Here is a 23,554-nt window from a genome sequence, read left to right as displayed (position 1 = left end):
GGTACCCCAAAGAAAGGTTTCTACCCTGACACAGGCATACCACACATTCCTGTCAACGGCAATGACTCGCTGTGGTAGTGATCCTCACCATGGAAGGGGTGCATATAACAGGATCCACTGAAGGCATCATAGCTTGACAAACAAAAAACAAAAAAACAACAAACAAAAAACTGAGGTGATTGCAATATGCACACCTCTAAGGGTTTAATGTACGGGTCCCAAAAAGCACTCAAAATGTCTTTTGATCCAAGAGGAATTTTATAAATGCCTATAATGAGATTCATTTCATGCTCATTCATTCAATAAAAACTTATTATGCACTTAAGTGCCAGTTACTGTTAGTAGCTATAATCAAGACACACAGTCCATGCTCTCATCGCCTGGAGGAAGAGAAGAGGTGTTAATTACATAATTGAACCAACAAGTGTTGAAATGTTATGTGATAAGTAGAATGAAAAAAGAAGAGCAAATGACCAAAAAAAAAAAAAAAACCTGGCTGGGCAGAAAAGAACTTCCTTGAACTGTGTTCTGAAGGATGCGTCAGAGTGAACGAGGTGAGGAGAGCGGAGAGCATCCTAGAGATGGGGACAGCATGGATCAGCAAGGAGTAGGTAAGGGTGGTGGCTGGAGGATGGCGGGGCCTTAGGAGGTATCTCAGACATGTATGCACCCTGGGCACATAGGGAGAGAGGGGAGAACCCAGCTGGAGGCAGAAGAGTGTCATGAGCAGTGCCATAGGTCTCCACATACTTGTTCTGCCCCGCTAGCCAACCTAAGCTCATTATGGAATCCTAGGCCCTCTGCCCCACTAGTGCTTGGTCAAGGATGGGCAGGCTGTCGCAGTGACAGCTGTCATATTTCTAGCCGATCTGTATTTGAGGAAATTGCACATTATGAGTCCCGGCACCCCAGAGCAGAAATCGGGATGCATATCTCCTGCCTTGCAACTAGGACAACGGATATGACATAGGCCCTGCTGGCCAGAGACACCACGTGAGACTAAATCCGGTCACGAGCCTTGGTTCTGTTGCTGTGACCAGTGGCCAAAGCAGCCAGCTTTGGAGATGGCGGTTGCAGCTCCCGACGGAGAAGCCACACCATGCTGACGGCAGCGGTGGTGGCGATGAGGGCAGACTCAGGCACGATGGTGGTTAGCTCATCAGGCCAGGCCTGCAGTGTGGTTTGGGGCATTTTTCCTAGAAACTTAGCCTTATGTTCCTTTCTCCAGCCCTCCCAGTGATTCTGTGGGATACCTAATATCCTTTATTACATTCCCCTTTCTGCCTAAATCAGCTAGCATGTCCACCAGGATCGCTGACCCCTCACAGGCCAGAGCCAATGAGACTTGGACAGAGGCTTGCTATGGGCAGTGGCAAAGGGAACTTTCTTTGCTGTAAGAAAGAACCTGAAAAAGTCGGCTCACTCTCCCTGCCTGACATGGACCTCAGTTACCACCATGTGGGATAAGAGAGGTCCTGCATGGCAGAGATCCTGGGTCCTTAACTACATTACCAAGCTGCTGGGCTGACCCCAGACCTACAAGGCCCTGGACATCTTCCCTGAGCTAATGCATGCAGTTAAATGAACTTGAGTTGGCTTCTCCATTCCTTGCAGCCCCAGCATTCCAGTGGTGCAGGCAGGAAGGAAGCATCTTATAGGGAATAGGCATGTACCTTCCCTGGCTGTGTCAGGAGCTACCCCAAATCCTGGGTAACCTCTTATATCTAACCCCCACCATCACCACCACACAATGCACTCCCACCCAATCTCAGGTAAGCCCTCGCTGGCTTCAAACACTTCATTCCAGAAAACACATCCTTTCTTAGCCCCTCCCATCATTTGACCATCTCTCTGATGGGCACAAAGTAGTTCTGTTACTTGCCCAGCTCACACATCTGGTAAGTGGCAGAGCTGAAGGTCTGGAGGCAATCCAGATCCTAGACTTTTAACCACAGAGTTTAAAGCTGTGTGCCATCTTGCCTCATTACATTAAAAAAGAAAAAAAAAATTATGGCCTTGATCCAGGAAAAATGTAGAAAAAGAGCCAAATCCAGCTCCATATTTGCTATCTGGCCTTGAACAAGCTTCTTTAGTCTCACTTGGAAATAAAAATGAAGTTAATGACGCCAGTATCATAGAGTCTGGTGGTCATCTGTGCTGTTCGCCCATGACTTCTGGTCTCCCACCCTCTGGGTATGTATGCAGGATTGCACTTCCTGGTCCACTTGGGCAGGGGCATGTGACTAGTCCTAGCCAAGGAGTGTGAATGGAGGGAATATGTGTCACTCCTGGGCTGCTGCTCTGTTGAGCAGAACCCTCAGCCAATCCATCGGAGACATACGATGTGAATGAAAAAAAGCCAAACCTTTCTTATTTTAAGCCCCTGCGAGCTGGGGGTTGATGGCTGTCACAGCATGTACTAGCCTATCCTGATGAATACATCTAGTAGGTGATTTGCTCACTTACTCACTCAAGAAACACTTTTCTGGGACGGTTCAATCCTCAGCTGGACAAGAGAGCAAGATCATGGTGCAGTCCTGAAGATTCTGGTTCAATACGTCTGGGACGGGGCCCAGACCTCTGCACTTTGGGGATTCCTGATACACTGGCAAGTCTGAGACCCTTGCATAACTATTGTTCCGCCATGTGACGATGGTAGAGTAGGACAAAGGGCCACATGGGCTGGGAACGACAGGTACAGAAAAATTACAACGCCAACATGGTTAAGTGATCTGCAATGAGTGAAATTAAGTGAGAATACGGAGGAGCTTTACGAGCTAGAAGGCTGTACATGTGATGGAAAGCAGATGTGCATCCTGGCAAATTCATTCGACTCCGCGACCCTTGGCCAGGGAACGTAGGCTCTCTGAGCCTCCGTTTCCTCATCCTAATAAACATAGTATCATTGGCCTCTGTTCTCCAAATACGAAAACCGAAACTCAGAAAAGTTCTAAAACATGGCCCGTGGTGACACAGCTAGTATGTGGCGGAACTGGAATTCACCCCCAGGTCCTCCTGGATCTACAGCCCACATTCCTCAACACCGGGCTTAGCCGGTTCACGCAGGGCGCCTGCTTATCTCTTCAGCTGCTGCTCTTATCCTCCCCTTCACCTACGACCTTCTTTCCCAGCCATCCCAAACTGCTTGTCCTTCTAGGCCCATGCCATGCCACTTCATGCCTTCCTGCTTTGGCTCATGCTGGTTCCTCTGCTTGGCATACCTGTCCTCCATTGCCATGGCTCTGTTTCCAACACCGGCCGAATCCTCGGATACTCGCATAGATGGCCCCTGGCCTTGGTGCAGTGACCACAGCCTGGTCCTGCAGATGGCCCTGCACGTGTCTCTCTACCTTTAGATTGCAGCCTCGTAGTGGGCGGGGCCTTGGGTTCCCTTCTCTGGACCATCTGATCAACATTGTGAGCACCTGCGCTAAAGCATCAGTCACAGCTACCTGAACGCCAGCTCAGCAATACCGAAGTCCTATGGCTTACGAGACGGACTCTCCCTAGAAGACCACAGAGCAAAGTATTTCAGAAAGCAGGGTCAGGATTTTAATCCAGCGTTCACCACTTTGTACCTTTGTGACCCCAAGCACTATACTTAATCTCTTCAGAGCCTCGGTTTCTTAGATGTAAATGGGACTAATGACAGTAGTTGCCTGACACAATCTTTGTGAGAATTCAGTGAGGTAGATTTGCACAGTAAACTCATGCACACTGCCTGGCTCATCAGGAGGAACTGAATTAAATTCCAGCAACCTTCCTCGTCATTGTCATTGTCATCATTGTCTCCTTCTTATTAGTATAACCACCGCTATTCAGCAAGTCCCCAGAGCTATCTTTATTACTCACCCTCCCTTCCTGCCAGCCCTAGGTGACTTTGCTAAGCATTCCTTCCGAGAAAGGATAGTATTCTTGGAATTCTTGAAATGAGTTCTTGTCTCCTTGTCGGTTCATTGCCCAAGATGACCTGGCACACCCCTGGTCCCCCCTGCCATGAAACTGCCCCCTATGAAGCTGCCCAGTTGGCTCCTCAGGAGGTTTGGGGCTGCCAAGACCTTCCCATCTAGGCTTCCTGGATACGGCTAAGAAAATATGGGCTCTCCCGAAGCTCCCTCCCTCACTGACTTGACGTCATCTCACTCCGGGGTATTCTGGGTTCATTCCTGGTCAGCCAGGCCGCCGTGAAGGTGGCCCCCACCCCTGGCCATGGCAGTGGCAGGCTCCCGGTCAAACAGGCCTGTGTGCTTCTGGAATCATCGATAACGAAGAAGAAGAATACCTGGAACGGGCTTATTTCTTGCTTCCCAGTGGGAGGTAAAAGAGTGAGGCTTTTGAGTTTCAAATAATAAGCGCTCCCCACATCCCCCAGAGTGAGCAACTCTTGCCTGTTGCCCTTCCTGACTTATCTTTCACATATCTGGAGTGTGGTGGGCAAATTTTGAGTTTTGGGCAGAGCATTCCTTGAGGTTTTCATGCTGAATAACTCCAAGCTGTTATGAAAGGACAGAAGAACAGAAAATCCCCCCAAGAACAGGGAAATGAAGAGAAAAACCAAACCTCAGACGACAAAATAAAGGAAAATGGCTTTTCTGACTGAAAAGATTCTGAAGATCCAGCCGTGGAAGGTTTCTGCTAGAACCTGCTTTTTGGTGAAAATTCAGTCTGCGAAAAGGGAAATAAAGATGGGAAATGGGAGGGAAAGGGAACGGCATACTCGTTGGGAGGAGGAGGGGACAGAAATCAATGAGGACGTAAGAAGGCAGCCAGCAAGGGGCAAGGTTCTTCCAGGAGCAAGGACAGTAGTCCAGGTAAGAGGACCACTGGGCAACCTTGTCCAGGGGGATGGAGCAGAAAACAGGCAAACCATTTTTCTTTTTCCCCAGACCCATATTGATACAGAACTGCTCAAATAAATTTGTATTCCCATCTCAACTGACTCATTTGGCTGGAACAAGGAGCTCACATTCCAGAGCCTGGGCTAACCCTCATGCACCCCCACTGCCGATGAAATAGGAAGTGTGTAATTAGTTCTTTCTGCACTAAGAAGGACTACGGAGTCTGCTGGGTTCTCTTTTATCTAGCTTCTGACAACAACATCTAGCGTTCAATGTTGTATTCTCATGTCAGCCATTTCCAGAGGAGAAAGGGTAAGGGGAGGGATGAGATGGAAACATTTTTTTTTTTGCAACTTCTCAAGATTTAAGGATCAGCCCTTCAATTAAAAAACAAAGTTATAAATAAAGAAATTTACAAATAAGGAGGGAGGCAAGATTGACCCCACAGTGATGAATTGAGATCAGTAGTATTGCTATGAAAAAATTAAAATATTAAAATATATATGTTTATATATAAAAATATTAATATTTATATATAATATATAAAATGTTAAAATATATAGAGACATATAAATATACTAGATGTGCATATATGTGTGGATTGGTATACGTAATATATTTCTAAGCCCTGAACAGTGAGAGGGCCTAGAAGCAAGACTTTCCAGTAGCAATGAGCACACCCAGCATGCAGATTTTGGTTTCTAAACTCTGGTTCTCCAATAAAAGGAACCAGGCCCCCTTAGACAAGTGGCTGATTCCAGAGCTGGGGCAGGGAAAGTACAAGATGAGCCTGGAACATCTTGTGGTGCCGGAAATTGGAGCATTCTTCAACAAAATCGGGGGCTTATTGAAAGGATTTAGGAGTCAAGCTTAAAGAGCACCTCAAGGCCAAAGCTGGAAAATTTTGAGCGACGAGATACTGATAGTATTGAATCATAAGCCGTAAAATAAAATAAGTACCCATGAGTCCATATTAATTACAGACACCTAACTTATCACCAGTAAAAAGTTACATTGCTATGAACCCCTGGTCATTTTGATGAGAAGGGCCCTTCACCTTCATGGTTCCCTTCCCCAGAATCCCTGTCACATCAAGAGAAAACGTCAGACAAACCCAAACTGAGGGACAGTCTACAAAATACCTGACTAGTATTTTTTTTTTTTTTACGTGTCAAAATCATGAAAGACGGGGAAGAACTGGGGAATTGTCACAGACTGGAGGAGACCAAGGAGACTTGATGACCCAATGCAATGTGGGACCCTGGACGGAAAAAGATGTTGCACACTGGTGAAATCTGAATGAGTTCCATGGGTTAGTCAATATTGTACCCAGGTTAATTTCTCAGTTTGGGTCATTGTAGCATCATTATAAAAGACGCTATGGAAACACTCTGCTGCGTTTGCAGCTTTTCTGTAAGTCTAGAATTCTATTTAAAAAGTTTTTAAAAATGAGGGGCTGAATTTTTCGAGTTATTGTTGATAAGTGAGAGGAAGAGACCAGATTGGAAGGCAGAGCACATGCATGAGAGAGATGAAAGGGATATCCAGAGCAGACTTTGAAATGGGGGTTTGGGAAGAAATGAGTTGTTCTGATAAGAAAAAAGTGGAGAAGAATATTTGGGAGTGGGGAGATGAAAGAAGGGAAGAAAGGAAGAATGTTCCGGGGACCTTAAAGGAAGATACTTAACGCTCATTTATAAATTGTTTGCATTGAAAACCTTCTCCAGGCCCCCGACCCTTGTAAAGTCTACCACACACTCAGGTTTGGCGTGTCTGTGTGTGACTGTCTGTGAATGCATGCTTATGTGTCTGTGCTTGTTTGTGTGTGTCTCTCTGTGCACAGGTATGTGTGTATCTATGTCTGTGTGTGTTTGTGTCTGCGCATATGTCCGTAGATGTTTCTCAGTTTGTATACCACTGTGCCTGTTTATGTTTGGATGTGTCTTTATTTCTATGTGCCTCTGTTTTTGAGTTTGTATGTATCTGTATCTGTGTTTCTGTGTGTCTCTACAGTGTGTGTGCGCAAGGCGTGTGTGTGTGTGTGTGTGTGTGTGTGTGAAATCACAGCGAGGGACTGAATGCCTGCAGACTGAAGACAAAGGAATTGCCACAAGAGCCAGAGAGAGAAGGAGAAGTAGGCAGAGACAGGAGGAAGTTGAGACTCAGGTGACAGTGAGAATTAAGGCCCCGGGAATGTGATGACATCTTTGCAAGGACACTGGAATTTCCCCAGGACTTGGAATGTGGGTGGGAGTGACAAGTCAGGTCGGGTATTATCAAGAGACTTCAAAGGGCAGGACGGCCCTCCCCCAAATTAGCACCTGGCTTCCAGTGTGCCTTCTCCATTTTGGTTTGAGAAAGCCCTCTTAGGCTAGGACTTTATAAGACTGAAGAGAAACGTCCATGGCTGAGCTTCCAGGGGCCTTGGGTAGACTGACCCTTGGCTGAAAACACTGAATCACAGAGTGAAAAAAATCATCCCCCTTTCAATTTGCTTTCAATCTTTCTGCTGAGGAAGTCTCTTGTTGGTGCTACTTTCTCTTCAGCACCTCTCTGACCTTTGCCAATTTTTTTTTTAAGAAAATATGTTTGTTTGTTTGTTTTATATTATTAATCAAGAGCATCCCAGACTCAGGCACACTGACTAGAACGTATTCTCTCATGGCTGTACATAACCGCCGCTCTAGACATGTGATGTTACAGCAGTAGTAGGAAACCCCAACAAAACAATTCTAGTATCATTCTTTAATTGGCTGTTTTATCAACATAAATGTGATGGCATGCAAGACATTTTTCCAATTGGAAGTCATCTTAATTTTTGTCAACTATTTTGGGAGTAAAATGTGAAGCATTCAATTCATTAGAAACTGATATTGAAGTCCTCCTGAGCTTTTAAAAAATGTGAGGCTTTTATGATACCAGAAGTACATTCGGGAGAGGTCTTTTGTTTGTTTTCTTGCTTTTAATTTCTATTTTGCAAACATCCAAACCTACAGAAAAGTTGTGAGAACAGTAGAATAAAATCTCTCATACTCTCACCTAGATTCGCCAACTGTTTACATTTTTGCCACATTTGCTTTCTTTGTGCGTATGTGTGTTGTGTATATGAATAAGTATATGTGTATACACACAGATATGTATACACATAATACATACACATATGTATAAATACATACGCACACACACACACGCTTAAAAAAAAGCATTTGAGAATAAGTTGATAATGTCATGATCTTTTATTCCTAAATACCTCATGCATCTCCCAAGAACAAGGACATTCCCTTACATAACCGAGGCATTGTTATTAAATTCAGGAAATTTCATATTGATAGCCTGCCAGTATCTAACATGCAGCCCATATTCAAAGTTTGCCAATTGGCCCAATGAAGTCATTTCAGTAATTTTCATTTTTCTGATCCAAGATCCAGTCCGGAATTATACTGCATTTATCTGTCATTTCTCTTTAGTCTGATTTAATCTGAAACAGTTCCTCAGTCTTTCTTAGACATTCATGTCATTGAACAGACTCCCTTTTTAACAAATGAAAACTTAGAGTTTTGAACTAGGAACAATATCCAGCTAGAATACAATTGGCTTTTGTTTTCTGAGTATTTATCTTTCCAATTATCTTCTATTTATGGCAAGCGACACTGGTACCTTATTTATGGTAGTGATATATGGCTTCTCTAAAATTTTTTGGATTGAAAAAGTGAATTAATTTAAAGGGAAATGTTAAGGAAATAATCAAATAGTATAGGTATAAATAATAGGTGTGCAGATCTAGTCTAGGTCCTCTCAACCATGACACTATTGGCATTTGGGGTCGGATAATTCTGCGTTGTGAAGGGCTGCCCTGTGCACTGCAGTATGGTTAGCAGCGTCTCTGGTCCCTACGCACTAGATGCCAGAAGCATCCCTCTGGTTGTGACAACCAAAAATATCTGCAGACATTGCCAAATGCCCCCGGGGAGGCAAACTCGCTTGGTTAAGAGCCACTGATCTGGCCAAGAACCAGGAGACTGGAATGCAAGTGGCTGAAGTTTGGGAACCCTGGACTAGAGCACTTGCCTCTGTGCAGTTCAGCTAGAGTGACTTCTACCAAGTGCTGCCATGTGGGGACAGAGATGAGCATGACACAGTCCAGCTCTCCAAGAGCTACGGCAAAACCAAAAGGGGTCGGAGGACGTCCAAGAGACAGAAAAAGAAAACCCAAGAAAAAGGAGATGGGAAACACTACTCCGTCACCTAGAATCAAATCTCCTTAAGCCTTGTGACTCTCACAACCATTCTTCTGCCCCAATAATTCCTTTTAAGACATGAATCAGATTATTTCACTCCTCTGATTAAAAGCCTCCAGTAACTGCCCATTACACATCAAATAAGATCCAAACCTCTTAGAGGACCTAAGAGACTCTGCACGAACCAGCCCCTCTTCCTCCGTGGCCTTCGTGTGTCTTGCTTGTCCTTCCTCTCATGCTCCAGCCACACTGGACTTTTCTCCCTCCCCCGATCTCACCATACTGATCTCCAAACAAGGCTCTTTGCTTCGCTATGTTCTCTGGGTAGAATGCTCCATCCCCATATCTTTGCAGGGCTGGCCCCTTGTCATCAGGTCTCTGTCCAAATGTCACCTCCCCCGACCACCCTATATACAGGAGCCCTCTCTCCCATGGTCCTATTTAATTTATCCTTAGTGACCATCAGGCAGAGGTGGTCATTTGACCCAGATCTGACCAATGAAAGGAGCCGGTGCTGCCCCTTCTCCCGTTTGCATGTTCCTGTGGAATCACAGGGTTGATGACTGGAACTGTTCAGCCATTCTAGGGCCATGAGGGAAAGACCACGCAAACATCAGATTCTTGAGCACTGCAATTGGATTACCTGGTACTTGCAGCCAAAAGCAGCCCTAACTGAAACACATTTGAAACATGGTGTTAATTTTGCTGTCTGTCTTTTTCCTCCACTAGACTCTAAGCACGGTGAGACAGGAATTCATGTCTGTCTTATTCACTACAACATCTTCAGCCCCTAGGCACACGGCCTGACTCAGGATAACATTCAATAACTGTGAACCAATCTGTTCCTTAGCTCCATCACATATAAAAGGACAGTCACAACACCTTGAAAGATTGCAAGGATTGAATGAGTCCATGCATGTCTAGTCCTTAGAGCAGTGCCTGGCACATAATCCCTGCTCAAAGGATTGCTATTATTTGTTGACTTAAGGGCCTAATTAATATATGAAAGAAAGGGTTCTTTCTCTGTGTGTTTCGCAGCAGTGTCCCTTGGCTTCCTTCTGAAATCAAGGCTGTGTTTACTTGGTGCTGACAAGTCGGGCTATTGATTAAGAAACATGACCGTGGCAGTTGGAAGAAATGCACACCATTTACAGTGAGCTGCTGGATTAGCACCTTGGGGGCGGGGTGCAGAGGGAGACAGGCATTGACACACAAAAGAGCAGGGTGCATAAAGCCTGGCATATTCCAAAGTCCAGGCCAAGAAGTGCTGGAAATGAAATCTAATAGGAGATTTTACTGGTGTGCACCGTGGGAAGAGCAGAGCTGAGCTTTGCAACTGGGGCTCAGTCAAAGCCACTCGGAGGTCAACTGGAGGTTATAGGGACAGAGATTCCACATGTGTTGGTGGGTGGGTGGGCTATAGCCCACTGGGGTTAAAGAGGTTCATTCATTCATTCACTCAATAAAATATTTATTAAGCATCTACTATGTGCCAGGCAAAGAGGCGCTTGGAGGAGAAACAATGAGTACAGCCTTGATTGGGTGATTCCAAGGGACCTTACAGTCTTTCTTCCCTAACTGCCTCACAACCCAGTAGATTCCAGCCCAAATTTCAGATCCCATGTGACACAGTCCATGACCAAGGCTACTACTAATTAACATTTTCCAGTACTTCTTCTGTACTAGATACGATGCTGGGACCACTTCAGCAGCCATGGCAGAAACCATTTGCTAGGAACCTACCCAACACCCATATTCTTCTTCATAACAACAAACAAACAAACAAACAAACAAACAAACACTTCATTTTTATTGAGGTGGCACCCAAGAGCACATATCCCCAAATAAAATTGGCACCTAATTTTTATTATCAGCACCCAAAACACACGTCCTAATGAACACAGGGGCATCGTTTCATTTATTTCACATGAGTCAGTGAGGTGCAGTGTTAATACCATCCCCATTTTACAAACTGAGGTTCAGAGAGTTTAAATGATTTGCCGAAGGTCAGACAGCGTCTAGCTGGTAGGGGTAGAACGCGAACCCAAGCGGTTTGATTCCAGAACCTACACTCCTTCTATCCCTTCGGTCTAGTCTCGTGTGCTCAAAAGCACACACATCTGGCTCCATTTAAGCCTCCTGGGAGCCTCGACAGGCAGCGAAACAGGTCAGATTTTCAAATACCTGCCAACACACACTCCTTCCTTGAGTCACCTTCTCCCCTACTCTTGGGCTAACCCCTGCCAGCCCAGCAGAGAGTGTGGAAGAAATGGGGGGAAGCAGTCAGCTGTGTCGGGGTGTCCGTGGAGGCAGCACTTCTAGGAGAGGATTGTTAGGGTGTGCGGAAAGCCAGAAGCAGAGAAGCCTTTGTATAACTTCCTGTAAAAGATTCTAGGAGAAGACAACGTTAAAATAAAATCAGTACGCAATATGGGTAGGCAGGAGGAGGGCTCCGATTTTGCATCCAGAAGATTCTGTGTGCTCTGTGGGGGGATACAGAAAAATAGCTGATAGTGCCAGTGGGTGACATGAATGGGAATTGCTGTGAGAATAGTGAAGTGGCCCCAAGACAGAGAACCACAAGATGACCGGAGATGACCAGGGGCAAAATGGAGTGCGAGGCCGGACCCCAGAGGGAACTCCAGGACCAGAAAGAGCTGAGGCAAGGGCTGGTCAGCTGGGAGCCAACTTGAGTGGACCAAGCTGATTGCAAACTGTCTAGGAGTCCACTGGCTGCAGACTCAACAACTAAGACCCGCCGGGACAGTGACCAGGGAAACGAGAAAAATGGAGGCTACCTCCCAGGATTATGAGGGTAAAATGAGGACCAGATCATGACACAGGTCACATGCTAGACGTGGAACTTAAAAACTTATTCTCCCTTCCATCCTACTGTATTGCCATGGATGCTGCCATCAGTGGTACCCAGAGCTGCTGGAACCTGGACGGTGGCTCAGTGACAGGAAAGAGACAAATAGGCTTTATTTTAATGCTTGTACAAAACTTAGATTTCCTGGGTGAAGTTCATCTTGTCACCATCTGGTGTTTATTGACACTTACTAGATTGATTAAATGACTGAATGAGTGAATGAATGAATAAATGAATGAATGATTAAGGCCTTTGCCAGGGACTATGAGAGTCATGAAAAGCTTTAAGAAGATATCCTTCCTCATAGAGAATGGAGACATTCATAGGCATTGACACCGTATTACACGAGAGAGGAAATAGTTAAGTATAGATTTCCTTTTCCAGTACAGAACCGAGGGGATTCAAGAGAGGAGGCCACCCAGGGCTGCAGCAGATAAGAAAAGCCTTCCACTGGATATGGCCACCAACTAGTGTCATGTGAGACTGTGGCATGCTTTTGGCAAGATCACCTAAATAGCAGAGGAGGTCACTTTTCAGTCTCAGTTCAGATGTCACCTCCTCCAGGAAGACATCCCTGATACCCTCAGCCTGGTTTAGGTGCCTCTTCTGTGTGCCTGTCTCTCATCACTATGTATGCTAGTCTGTCCCGTGGTAGTCCTCACACTCGAAGGTGAGTTCTTAGAGACAAGGTTGTATTTCCTTTCATCTTCCTGTGTCTTTAATACAGGGTCTGACTCCAGGTGGGCATTCAGAAAATAATAGGAACCATCTCATCTACTGAGTGCTTCCCAGGTACCTGGCACTGTAGTAAGTGCTTTGGCTACCAATGTCCTTGTCTCCCTCAGAGTGGCCCTTACATGTCATTTTATAGGTAAGAAAACTGAGGCTCAGAAAAGCTAAGAAGCGTTATATCTCTTCCTTATTTCTGCCTCCATCTCCGCCAGAGTGCCTGGCTTAAATTCTTGAGGTCTGGGAGCAGTATGGAAGCTCAGGGTGACGGGGAAATCTGGCTGGGTGGGTGGCTAGGTGGGTGGGTTGGAAGATGGAACAATAAAGAAAGAGCACATGTTAGTAATTGGTATCTGTACCACATGCCAGACACAACGCATCGTCCTAGACCACCCGAGCAGAGATGCCTAGTGGCCTCTGAGCGAGGGGTGTGAACCACTTGCTCTACAGGCACCATCTGCTAACTGATTTGGAACAAATGGGTGCAAGGGAGCTTGTGCGGTTAGGTGCATGATGCTTCTGGCAGAAATAATTTTTGGGAAAAGAACTCTCAAAATCCCAGCAACACATATGGAAGTGCGCAGAGGTGAGCTGACAGGGGATGTCACTGTGACATAAAAATATCAGCTCTAAGAGCCAAGAGGGAAGAAAACTCCACCGCTCTGTTGCTCATTCGATTTTAAAATAAAATAAAAGGAAATAGGGCCATGATTTTGCTTTTTGAGGAAACCCCAGACAGACTCCTGAAGTCCCCCAGGGGATCTGTTCCTTTGTGGCCTTTCCTGGCCACGCTCCGGGGCTACCCGTAAATCTGACCCTCTCCTTGGCCAGGAGGCTGCTGGAGCTTGGAGACTCACCGGAGCAAACAACTTCACAAAAACAATCTGTCCCATAAACAAAGTCGGTGGAAAGCGTCCAGCCCCACACAATAGAGCTAATCTTCTGGGCACACATTTCCCGTCCGGGGTATGAGCTTAGACACCGCTTCCTCCTGGGTGGAGGTAACTCCACTTGGCCCGTAGATCCAAGAAAAATAATGCTCTGTAGATTCCCCACTTGTCAGAGGCATAACAGGCAGGAGTTCAGAAGCCTAGAGCTGCTCTTTCCCCCTCCTTCCTTTTCTTAAAGAAATACCACAAGTTCAAAGGCAGAGAACATGGGTGTGTGGACCACACCATCCTGGGTTCTGATTTGGCTCCACCACGGACTAGCTCTGTGCTTTGGGGCAAGCGATTTAATCTCCTAGAACCATAATTCCCACATCATTTAAATGGGAGTGTGTAAAGATGTCCAGGCCTTACTTGTACTCAGGGAGATAGAAAATCAAAATGTTGAATGGCCACTATGAAAAATCCAGAAAACAACACACATTGAGGATGTAGAGAAATTGGAAGCCTTATGCACTGTTGGTGTTGGTGGGAATAGAAAATGGTGTAGCTGCTATGGAGAACAATATGAAGGTTCCTCAAAAAAATTAAAAATAAAATTACCATATGATCTAGCAATCCTGCTTCTGGGTATATATACAAAAAATTAAAAGAAGAGATATTTGTATATCCTTGTTCACAGCAGCAATATTCACAACAGCCAACTATTCATTTATGGATGAATGGGCCGAAAATGGGTATATACACAGAACAGAATAGTATGCAGCCTCAAAAAAGAAGGAAATTCTGTCACATGCTACAACATGAATGCATCTTGAGGACCTTGTGCAAAGTGAAATAAAACAGTCATAAAAAGACAAACACTGTATGTTTCTATTTCTATGAGTTACCTAAAGTCAAACTCATAGAAACACAAAGTAGAATGGTGGCTGCCAGGGGCTGGGGGCAGGGAATGGGGAGGTATTGCTCCACAGGTGTAGAGTTTCAGTTTTGCAAGATGAAAAACTTCTGGAGCGCTGTTGTGCAACCACGTGAGGGCACTTAACACTGCCGAACCGTCCACTTACAAATGGCTAAGACCATAGTTCTGTGTTATGTGTTTTGACCACAATTCTAAAATATTAAAACACTGAGATACCATTTCTCTACTCATCAGACTGGCAAACATTAAAATGTCTGGCAACATCAAGAATTAGTCATATCGTGGAGAAAAAGAAACACGCCTCTTTGTGGGGGGAGTGTAAATTAGCACGACTATTGTGAAGGACGGTTGGCCCCATAGCAAAATGTAAAGTGCATATATTTTATAACCCAGCTAGTTTTCTTATTATCTATCCTAGGACACGTATGAAGATGATTGAGTCATCACTGTTATAAATGCAAAAAATGGGAAACAATCTAAACGGCTATTAGTAGGGGAATGGATAAATAAAAATAGTACATACTTATAATTTAAGAGAATGAATCCGATCTATGTATATCAATGCAGATTGATCTCAAAAATATGTTATTGAGTGAAAAAAAAGCAGGGTCTATATTTACATATAACATACCACTCATGCAAATTAAAAGAACACAAAATACTAATATATATTTTCTGCGCATACGAATATAGACAAGGTAATCGGAAGATTAGTTATCAGACAATAAAACTCTCATTAATTTCAACTGTGTCAGTCTCTGAGACAGCCCCCAGCGACCCCCGCCTCTGGTGTTCAAGTTCACGTGTGCTTCCCTCCCATGGGGACTAAGGCCGACCTGTGCCCTGTTCATTCCACAGCCTCCCAATAGGATTCGACGGAAGTGATGTAGGGTATTGTGCCTTCCTCCTTGCTCTTTTGATTTCTCATTCTGTAGGAAGCCAGCTGCCATGCTGTGAGGACACTCAAGCGGCCACATGACAAGGAACTGAGGGCTCCCTCCAATAGCCAGAACCAACCTGATCCACGTTCAAGGTGTATCCATCAGTTCCAGTCAAGCCGGTAGGTGACTGCACCTCATGAGAAGCCTTGAACCACCCAGCTAAGTTGCTTCTGAATTCCTGACCCATAGGAACTGTGCTATAATAAATGTGAATTGTTTGAAGCCACTAAGTTTGAGAGTCATTTGCTATGCAGCAATAGATAATTAATACAGATATAGTTGCCAGCCTGAGGCTCTGTGCCAGAGGCCTCTTCTCCATTTGCTCTGGCAGGTGTCAGAAAGGTAGTAGAGGCACATTAGTTCTAAACCGAATACTTCCTCCTTAAAGTAATCAGAAGGATAGATTGTTCTTTGAGGCTTTCTTCTACACCTGATGTAAAGCCAATTCCACCAGGAGCAGGAGCCCATACTTTGGGAAAAACTGATCTGGTCTGTTATGGGTTGAATTATGTCCCCCAAATTCATACATTAAGTCCAGGACTTCAGAACATGACTGTTTTTGGAGACAGGGCCTTTAAAAGAAGTTATTGAGTTAAAATGAGGACATTCGAGTGGGCCCCAATCCTATATGCCTGGTCCCTTATAAGAAGCGTAGAACACACACACAGAGGGATAACCATGTGAAGACAGAGGGAGAAGACAGTTATCTAGACAGCCATCTACAAGCCAAGGAGAGAGTTCTCACCGGAGCCTGGCCATGCTGGCACGTTGATCTTGAACTTCCAGCTCCCAGAACTGCGAAAAAAAAAATTACTGTTGTTTAAGCCACCCATCTGTGGTACTTTATTTTGGTAGCCCTAGCAAACTAACACACAGCTTTATAAAAAATGACCTTAGGTCCACAGGGTAGACAGTGGCTTGGTTGGCCAAAGTCACAGAGAGAATAAAAAAGCAGGACACACATCTCCTGATTGGAGTCCAGCGGTTCTTCCAATAAGAGACCAAGGTCCCACAGTGGAGGAGAATTCTCAGAAAATGCTTGCTGACATCATTTGAGCTCTTTGATCCTTGCTCATGATGGAAAGTGAGTAGCTTTGGCCCGCAGCCTCTGTCACTTCTGCCTCATGCATTGCAATTTCCCGCTAAGAACCAGCCCCAGCCTGACTTTCCTTTTCCAGGTTCACTTCCCGTAGGAAGAACAGCCGGTGCAGGGAATTATGCTATTTTCTGGGAAGCAATGACAACAAGCCTTCAGAGCATCAAACGTGGAGGTGGTGGCCAGAACCCCATGTATTTTCAGATCTCTCAGAAGCATATGCATAAAGAGTTAAAAATAAAAATAAAAAAAAGTTCTCACCTTCAGGTAAAGACAAACTCTCAATGGAAGACACCCCCACCCCTTATGAAAGTCTCCTGCTCCCATGCACATCTCCTACCCTGGACATCTCCATCTGGGTGTTCCTCGATACCTACAACTTGACAAGATCAAAATGGAATCAGTTTCCATCCAATATCTCCATCTACCGTTGTCCAGATTTCATTTAATGCCATTGCCATAACAATAACAGTGACCTATCATCTACTGAGTGTCTGCAACATGCCAGATAATTTACAGAATCATAAATTACACAAAGTAGGATTATCATTGTCCTTCTGCAGATGAGGACACCTAGGCATCCAATGATGATGTGGTTGCAGATCATGTAAGTGGCAGAGCTGGGACACAAACCTAAGACTGCCCCACTCTGAGGCAAACCGGTGGCCCACTGGCCACATCTGGTCTGCAGATGGGTTTTGTTTGGCCTTGACAGTGGATTTTTGTTGCTTTTTTTTTTTTTGAGTTTTAATCCTAATTAGTTGCTAACATTTAAAAGGTCATAACCCATAAAAAGCCAGATTTCTAGAGTCTCCAGGAAAAAAATAAGATGATCTGTCTAGTGCAACCTTGACAAGATCACTAATTTCTCTGAACTCAGTGGGAATAACAAAAAGGGAGCAGCTGCTACTCAGCTCCAGAGTGTTAGGCGTTAGGGGAGGGACAGAGCGTTGTGATGACTTATATTTACTGTACATTCATCACGGGCCAGGAGATTGTACAGTGGAGCTGGGGTTCTGCCCCAGGACAGAAACTCTGGACTCTGACGGACTTAGATAGTCCAGGTACTAGTTACCTAGGGACTGGTCTGTGTCCCCTGCTGGATTGCGAGTGTTGCATCCAAGATTCACAGTCTCCCTGGTGCTGTCCAATAAATGTTTGTTAAATCACATGGAAAAAGAATTGGTGACCAAAGCAAGGTTATAGCCTGGTTGCTTACTAAAAGGATGAACAAAGAATCATGGTAAAAATAAAATTACACACACCTCATGACCCAGCAGTTCCACTCCAAGGCATTTATCTAAAAGAAATGTCCACATCCATGCGGAAATCACACACGGACGAGGAAATTCACAGCAGCATAATAATAGCGAAAATTGGATGCTGATCAAATGCACTTAGGCCCATCTGTCAACCAGACACTCTTACATGGGAGACTGTGACATGGGGAGTAGAGCACAGACTATGGGGTCAGATCTCAGTTCTGCCCTTCACTAGTTGTGTGGCCTCAGGCAGGTCACCTGTTTCCTTGTCGGGAAGGTGGGGAAGTAATAGTAACCCACGTTATTGAGTCACTGAGGGGAAATTTAGACACAGAGACGGACACATATAGAGGGAAGATGATGTGAAGAGCACCAACTACAAGTCAAGGGACACCTGAGGCTACAAGAAGCTAGGAGAGTGGCATGGAACAGATTCTCCTTCCCAGCCTCAGAAGGAACCAGCTCCACTGACATCTTGAAACAGTTAAGACAAGACATTTCTGTTGTTAATGGCAGGGGTCCCCAAACCCCAGGCCATTCAGCAGGAGGTGAGCAGCAGGTGAGCCAGTCAAGCTTCATCTGTATTTGTAGCTGCTCCCCAGCACTAGCATCACCGACTCAGCTCCGGCTCAGATCATCAGGCATTAGATTCTCATAGGAGCCCCGGTCCCTGGCGCCAAAAAGGTTGTGGACCGCTGGTTTAAGTCAACCAGCTGGTGGTACTTTGTTACAGCAGCCCTAGGGAACCAATACGAGGCCTGCATGTCAGAAAGCAGCGGTGAGGCCCTGGGCCCGGCCCTGTCTGCCCTGGGCCCTGGTAGGTCATGGCTACCAGGAGAAGGGCAAGGTAGGACCCCCTGTTGGTGCCAAGGCAGACCTGAGCTCACAGTCTCACATCAGCAAGGAAGGACGTGGGGCATCTTCCCTTTTGCTCCCTTTGTCTACCCCATGCTAGTGATTTCCCCCTTGTAACTGCCTCATGCTCCCAGCATTATTTTGGGGCTTGGCAGGACCCAAGGTCCAGAACTTCCCAACTGTCCGTCATTTTCCATTAACCCTCCTGGTTTTTGCATACGCACTTACCACTGGCCCTATCCCTTAACATGTCCTACCCACTTAAAAAACACACGTAGAAACTTCTTTTTTCTTTATCTTAAATAGAATATCCATTTGATCATAGCGCTGATGTGCTGGTTATTTTTCTAGTATGTATTAAATATATAAACTATTGGAATGATAAGTGTTGTTTCATGTACCAAAGTTTGGGAAACACTGACCTCACTTAATTCTGGCCTTTCTCCCTTTTATTTTATTTATTATTCCCTGCTAAATGACCGAAGAGAAGCCTGAGGCTACATGAGCCTTGCTTGACCCTCCAGGAACCCTGGACACCCTGCCCCAAATGTCTCATCTCATCAGAATGTCGTCCTCACAGACATTCCCCTGTTGCCGGGATGTTTTTTAATGTATAGGTTTCTCGTGGGGGCTACTGGCATTTGGAGCAGGACAGTTCTTTGTGTCAGTGTGTCCTGTGCATTGGAGGACACTTCCCGCCTCCAGACCCCACCCACTGCATGCCAGCAGTGGCCCGGTCACCACAACGAACAGAGCCTCCCATCCCCATTTCAGCTTAATGCCCGCACATTTTCATGGTCTACCATGTTCCATGTCTTACTCTATCCTCAAAGATTTGTGATTCCATTTCACAGATGATAAAGTGGAGGCATGGCGGGGGGGGTCTCTGCAGCATTACCTCCCACAGCAAATAAGTAGTAAAACCAGGGCTGAACCCTGTAGCAACATGGTGAGCGCGGAGCGGAGGACACTGAGCTAGGAGCCACGAAACCAGGTCTGGGGAACTGTTTTGCTCCTGCCTGTGTGGGGACATCACCCATCCCCTGTGGACCTGTGTCCTCATCAGAAAATAAGGGCTTTGGGCCGAGTGCTTTCTGATCTGGGGCTCCTGCTGACCCCTAAGACCTGTACTTTCTGTGAGCCCTGGACGGCTGGAGCAGACAGAGGTCAGTGTAGGCCCGGCGAAGGCTGCAGAGCCCTCCTGCCGGACACTGAGTTCCCCTCCTCACCACGTCCAGTAAGGCTGCCTGCGGGCTGATCCCTGGGCTTTCAGCCCTCGCCGTCCCCTCCTCATGCCCAGGCATCTAGTCGACAAAGCTCAGGGCAGCTGAGGACACGGAGGATGTTATCTGGCCCGGAACACTGGGGCCCGGTTTCCGGGGAATGAGTCAGGTGAGGCCGCAGGTAACCCAGATAGCCACTCTGTGTGTGGTCCCCAGAGGAGGCTGTGCATGAGAGCCACCGTGCCCAGGGGAAGGCGCACGGAGGCCGCCTTGGCTCTGCTCTGATGGCTGGACATTTATTCCTCCCGACAGCCACTGGCTGGAGGAGGAGAAAGTTCAGCAGCTACAAACACCTGCAGATTCTAGAATGGAATTCCTTACACGGATGTGCACAGTGACGATGAAGACCACGGGGATGATGGATAATTATTGCCCCTGCCACTTCTCAGGCTCCCTGCCCCCCAGGTGCGGGACATGGCACTTCCCATTCGCTAATTTTTTCTTTTTAAATATTGAATACTCACATAGGCTTCAGAGTTAGGGGCCTTTGTCCCCATTTTTAAATGGGAAACAGATTCTAAGATCTTAAGGAAGGTGCCCGAGGGTTGATAAAGAGCAGAGCTGGGATTTGAACCCTGGTAGCCCACCTCGTTACCAGGACACGGCCACCTGCCACCCTCACTAAAGCCCTGACACACCCCTGCCTCATTTGCTGTCCTTTAAAGGCTCCCGTGTCCCTCTGAGATTGCCCCGGATGCTTATTTTAACTTGCTTTCCACTGGACACAAAGGAGAAGCCAGGGGACTGGGTCAGTGGGAAGAAGGATCCCAGATCCTGGGCCCAACCCTCTCCACGGGTGCCTGGCACATCACACAGAGGCACCACATTCACCGAGCACAAACAACCAGCTTAGCCCTAAGCCTGTGACCTGGATAAGCTCAGTATCCACACAAGAGCCTGGCAAGCTAAGGGGACATTATTCCTGATTTACAGATGGACACGCTGGGGATCACTGAGGTGAAGTGACTCGTCTCATGATCACACAGCTGGGAAGCTGTAGTGGGGACTCAAGCCCTGGCATAAGAGGCTCCGAGGGGACAGTAAAATTCAAAGGGCTACGGGCAGACGACCAGAGCAGCCCAAAGGCCAAGCTTGTGCCGGAGAAGGAGCTCCTTCTCCCCAGGGCCATCCGCCTAAACAAATGGCCAGAAAGGAAGGCTGGGAAGATCATGTCCCCTGCCAGGCCTGGACTGGTGCCAGAGCCCGTGTCCTCTGCCCATTTGCTTATTGCTCGTCCAGGAATCCACAGCTCTGTCACTCAGCCTAGCGGACCTCTATCTCCAGGCTCCAGGAAACTTGATCCTCCCTGCACCTGCTTCACCAGGATCTCAGGACGTGGCCCGGGGGAGGGGAAGCAAGGAGCCGAAGACTCAAGTCTGGGCTTCTTTCTGTTGTCTTCAGAGTCAGACTGGAACAGTCACCACACCAAGGGGATTATTTTATTCCCTGGTCACTTGTTAAGTTCTTGCTATTTGCCACGCAATGTGGTGAGCACTGGGGAAATAACAGTAAATGAGAACTGCTCCCTAAACATACTTCATCCTTTTTTCTGGCTGCATGCTATTCTAATACTGTCCCCAAACTTTTATAAGTAAACCCCTTTAAAGTTTTTTTGTCTAACTTTCTATTTTGAAATAATTTTAGACTTGCAAGAAGTTGCAAAAACAATATGGCGTCCTCACGTACCTTCACCCAGCTTTCTCTAGACCTAACATCTTCTATAACCATGCTACGTTTGCAAACCCTGGAATCTGGCAATGGTGCAAGAGTGTTCATTAAACTATAGACATTACTCAGATTTCAGCAGTTTTCCATGCATTCACTTTTATTTTGGATAGAACTCTGAAATTTCAAAATATGTAGATTTGTGCGGTTACCATCACAACTAGGATAAAGAATCAGTTTATCACCCTGAAGAAAGTTCCTCATGCGTCTGTTTATAGTTAGACCTGCCCCCCCCGAATCGTTGGCAGCCGCTGATCCATTCTCTGTCTCTATAATTTTGTCATTTCAAGATATTACATAAATGGAATCATATAGTATGTAACCTTTTGAGATTGGCTTTTTTTCTCCCCATTCAGCATAATATCCTTGAGATCCATCCAAGTTGTGGTGTATCAATACTTCATTCCTTTTTGTGGCTGAGTAGGAGTTGGTTTATACATTTTCCTGTTAAAGCAGTGGTCCCCAACCTTTTTGGCACCAGGGACCGGCACTCCTATGGGAATCTAATGCCCGATGATCTGAGGTGGAGCTGAGGCAGAGATGCCAGCTCTGGGGAACTGCTGCAAACACAGATGAAGCTTCACTCCCTGGCCCGCCGCTCACTTCCTGCTGTGCCGCCCGCTTCCTAACAGGCCACAGACCAGTACCGGTCCACGGCCCCGGGGTTGGAGACTCCTGTGTTAAAGGACACTGGGGTTGTTTCCGAGTTGGGGCTATTACAAATAAAGCTATGAACCATCAAGTACAGGTTTGCGTGTGGACATCTTTTCATTTCTCTAGCATAAGTGTACAGGAGAGCGTTTGCTGGCATGGATGGTGAGGGCATGCTTAACTTTATAAGAAATGGCCAAAATCCCTTCCAGAGTCACTGTACCCTTTTACGTTCCTACCAGCAATGTAGGAGAGCTAGTGCTCTCTTCCTCACGGCATTCAGTATGTCCATATTCCTTTATTTGAGCCTCCTTGATAGATGTGTAGGTATATCTTATTGAAGCTTTATTTTGCATTTCCCTAACGGCCACATATTTCCATGTGCTTATTGGCCACCTGTATTTCCTCTTCAGTGAAACGTCCGTTTTTTGCCCCTTTTTTAATTGGATTTTTTTGTCGTTGTTGTTGATGTTGAGTTTTTAAAGTCCTTTATATATGCTGGATCCAAAACTTTGCAAATAATTTCTCACACACTGTGGCCGTCTTATTCTCTTAACTGGTTCTTTCATAAAAATAAAGTTTCAAATTTTGATAAGGCACGACTTAATAATATTTCCCTTTTTATGCATTGGGCTTTTAGTGGTATGTACGGAACTCTTTACCTGACCTTAGGTCACAAATAGTTTCTCTTATGCTTTCTTGCAACGTTTATAGTTTTATGCTTGATGTTTAGATCTGTGATCCATTTCGAGTTAATTTTTGTACAAGGTGTGAACTTAGTTCGCAGCTCACACTTTTGTCTATGTGTGGCCAATTGTTTTTGCGCCTTCGTCAAAGATCAGTTGAGTATGCTTGTGCGGGTCTATTTCCGAATTCTTTATTCTGTTCCATCGATCTGTATGTCTATCCTTCTGCCGTTATTGTACAGTTTCGATTACTTTATATTATAAACCTTAACATCAGAGTAAGCCTATAACTTTCCGCTCGTCTTTCTTTTTCAATACTGTTTTAGCTATTGTAGTTACTTTGCCTTTCCATATAAATTTTAGAATTGTATTGTCCACATCTACAAAAACACTGCTAGGATTCTGATAGGAAATGTGTTACACCTATAAATTTGGGGAGAACTGACATCTATACTATGCTGAGTCGATGAACAAAGTATACCTCCCCATTCATTTAGGTCTTTTAAAATTTCTTTCATCGATATTTTAAAACTCTTAGCATATTATTTCTGTGCTTGTTTTGTTGGGTTTAT

The 23,554-nt window shown here is 45.6% G+C and overlaps 1 long non-coding RNA gene across 1 annotated transcript; it reads left to right on the top strand.

Moving 5' to 3' along the window:
* The first annotated feature begins 3,947 nt into the window (after window positions 1–3,947).
* Window positions 3,948–15,644, top strand: LOC120620414 (uncharacterized). The gene is made up of 3 exons (XR_005657855.1): window positions 3,948–4,811; window positions 6,025–6,150; window positions 15,342–15,644. It is a non-coding gene; the product is annotated as an uncharacterized LOC120620414 (long non-coding RNA).
* The last annotated feature ends 7,910 nt before the right edge of the window (window positions 15,645–23,554 follow it).

Source organism: Pteropus medius, unplaced genomic scaffold (genome assembly GCF_902729225.1).
Source record: "Pteropus medius unplaced genomic scaffold, Ma_sr-lr_union100, whole genome shotgun sequence".
In the NCBI taxonomy this organism is placed as follows: domain Eukaryota; kingdom Metazoa; phylum Chordata; class Mammalia; order Chiroptera; family Pteropodidae; genus Pteropus; species Pteropus medius.
Note: the sequence above shows the minus strand (reverse complement) of the source record. Positions and strands in the feature narration are given on the sequence as shown.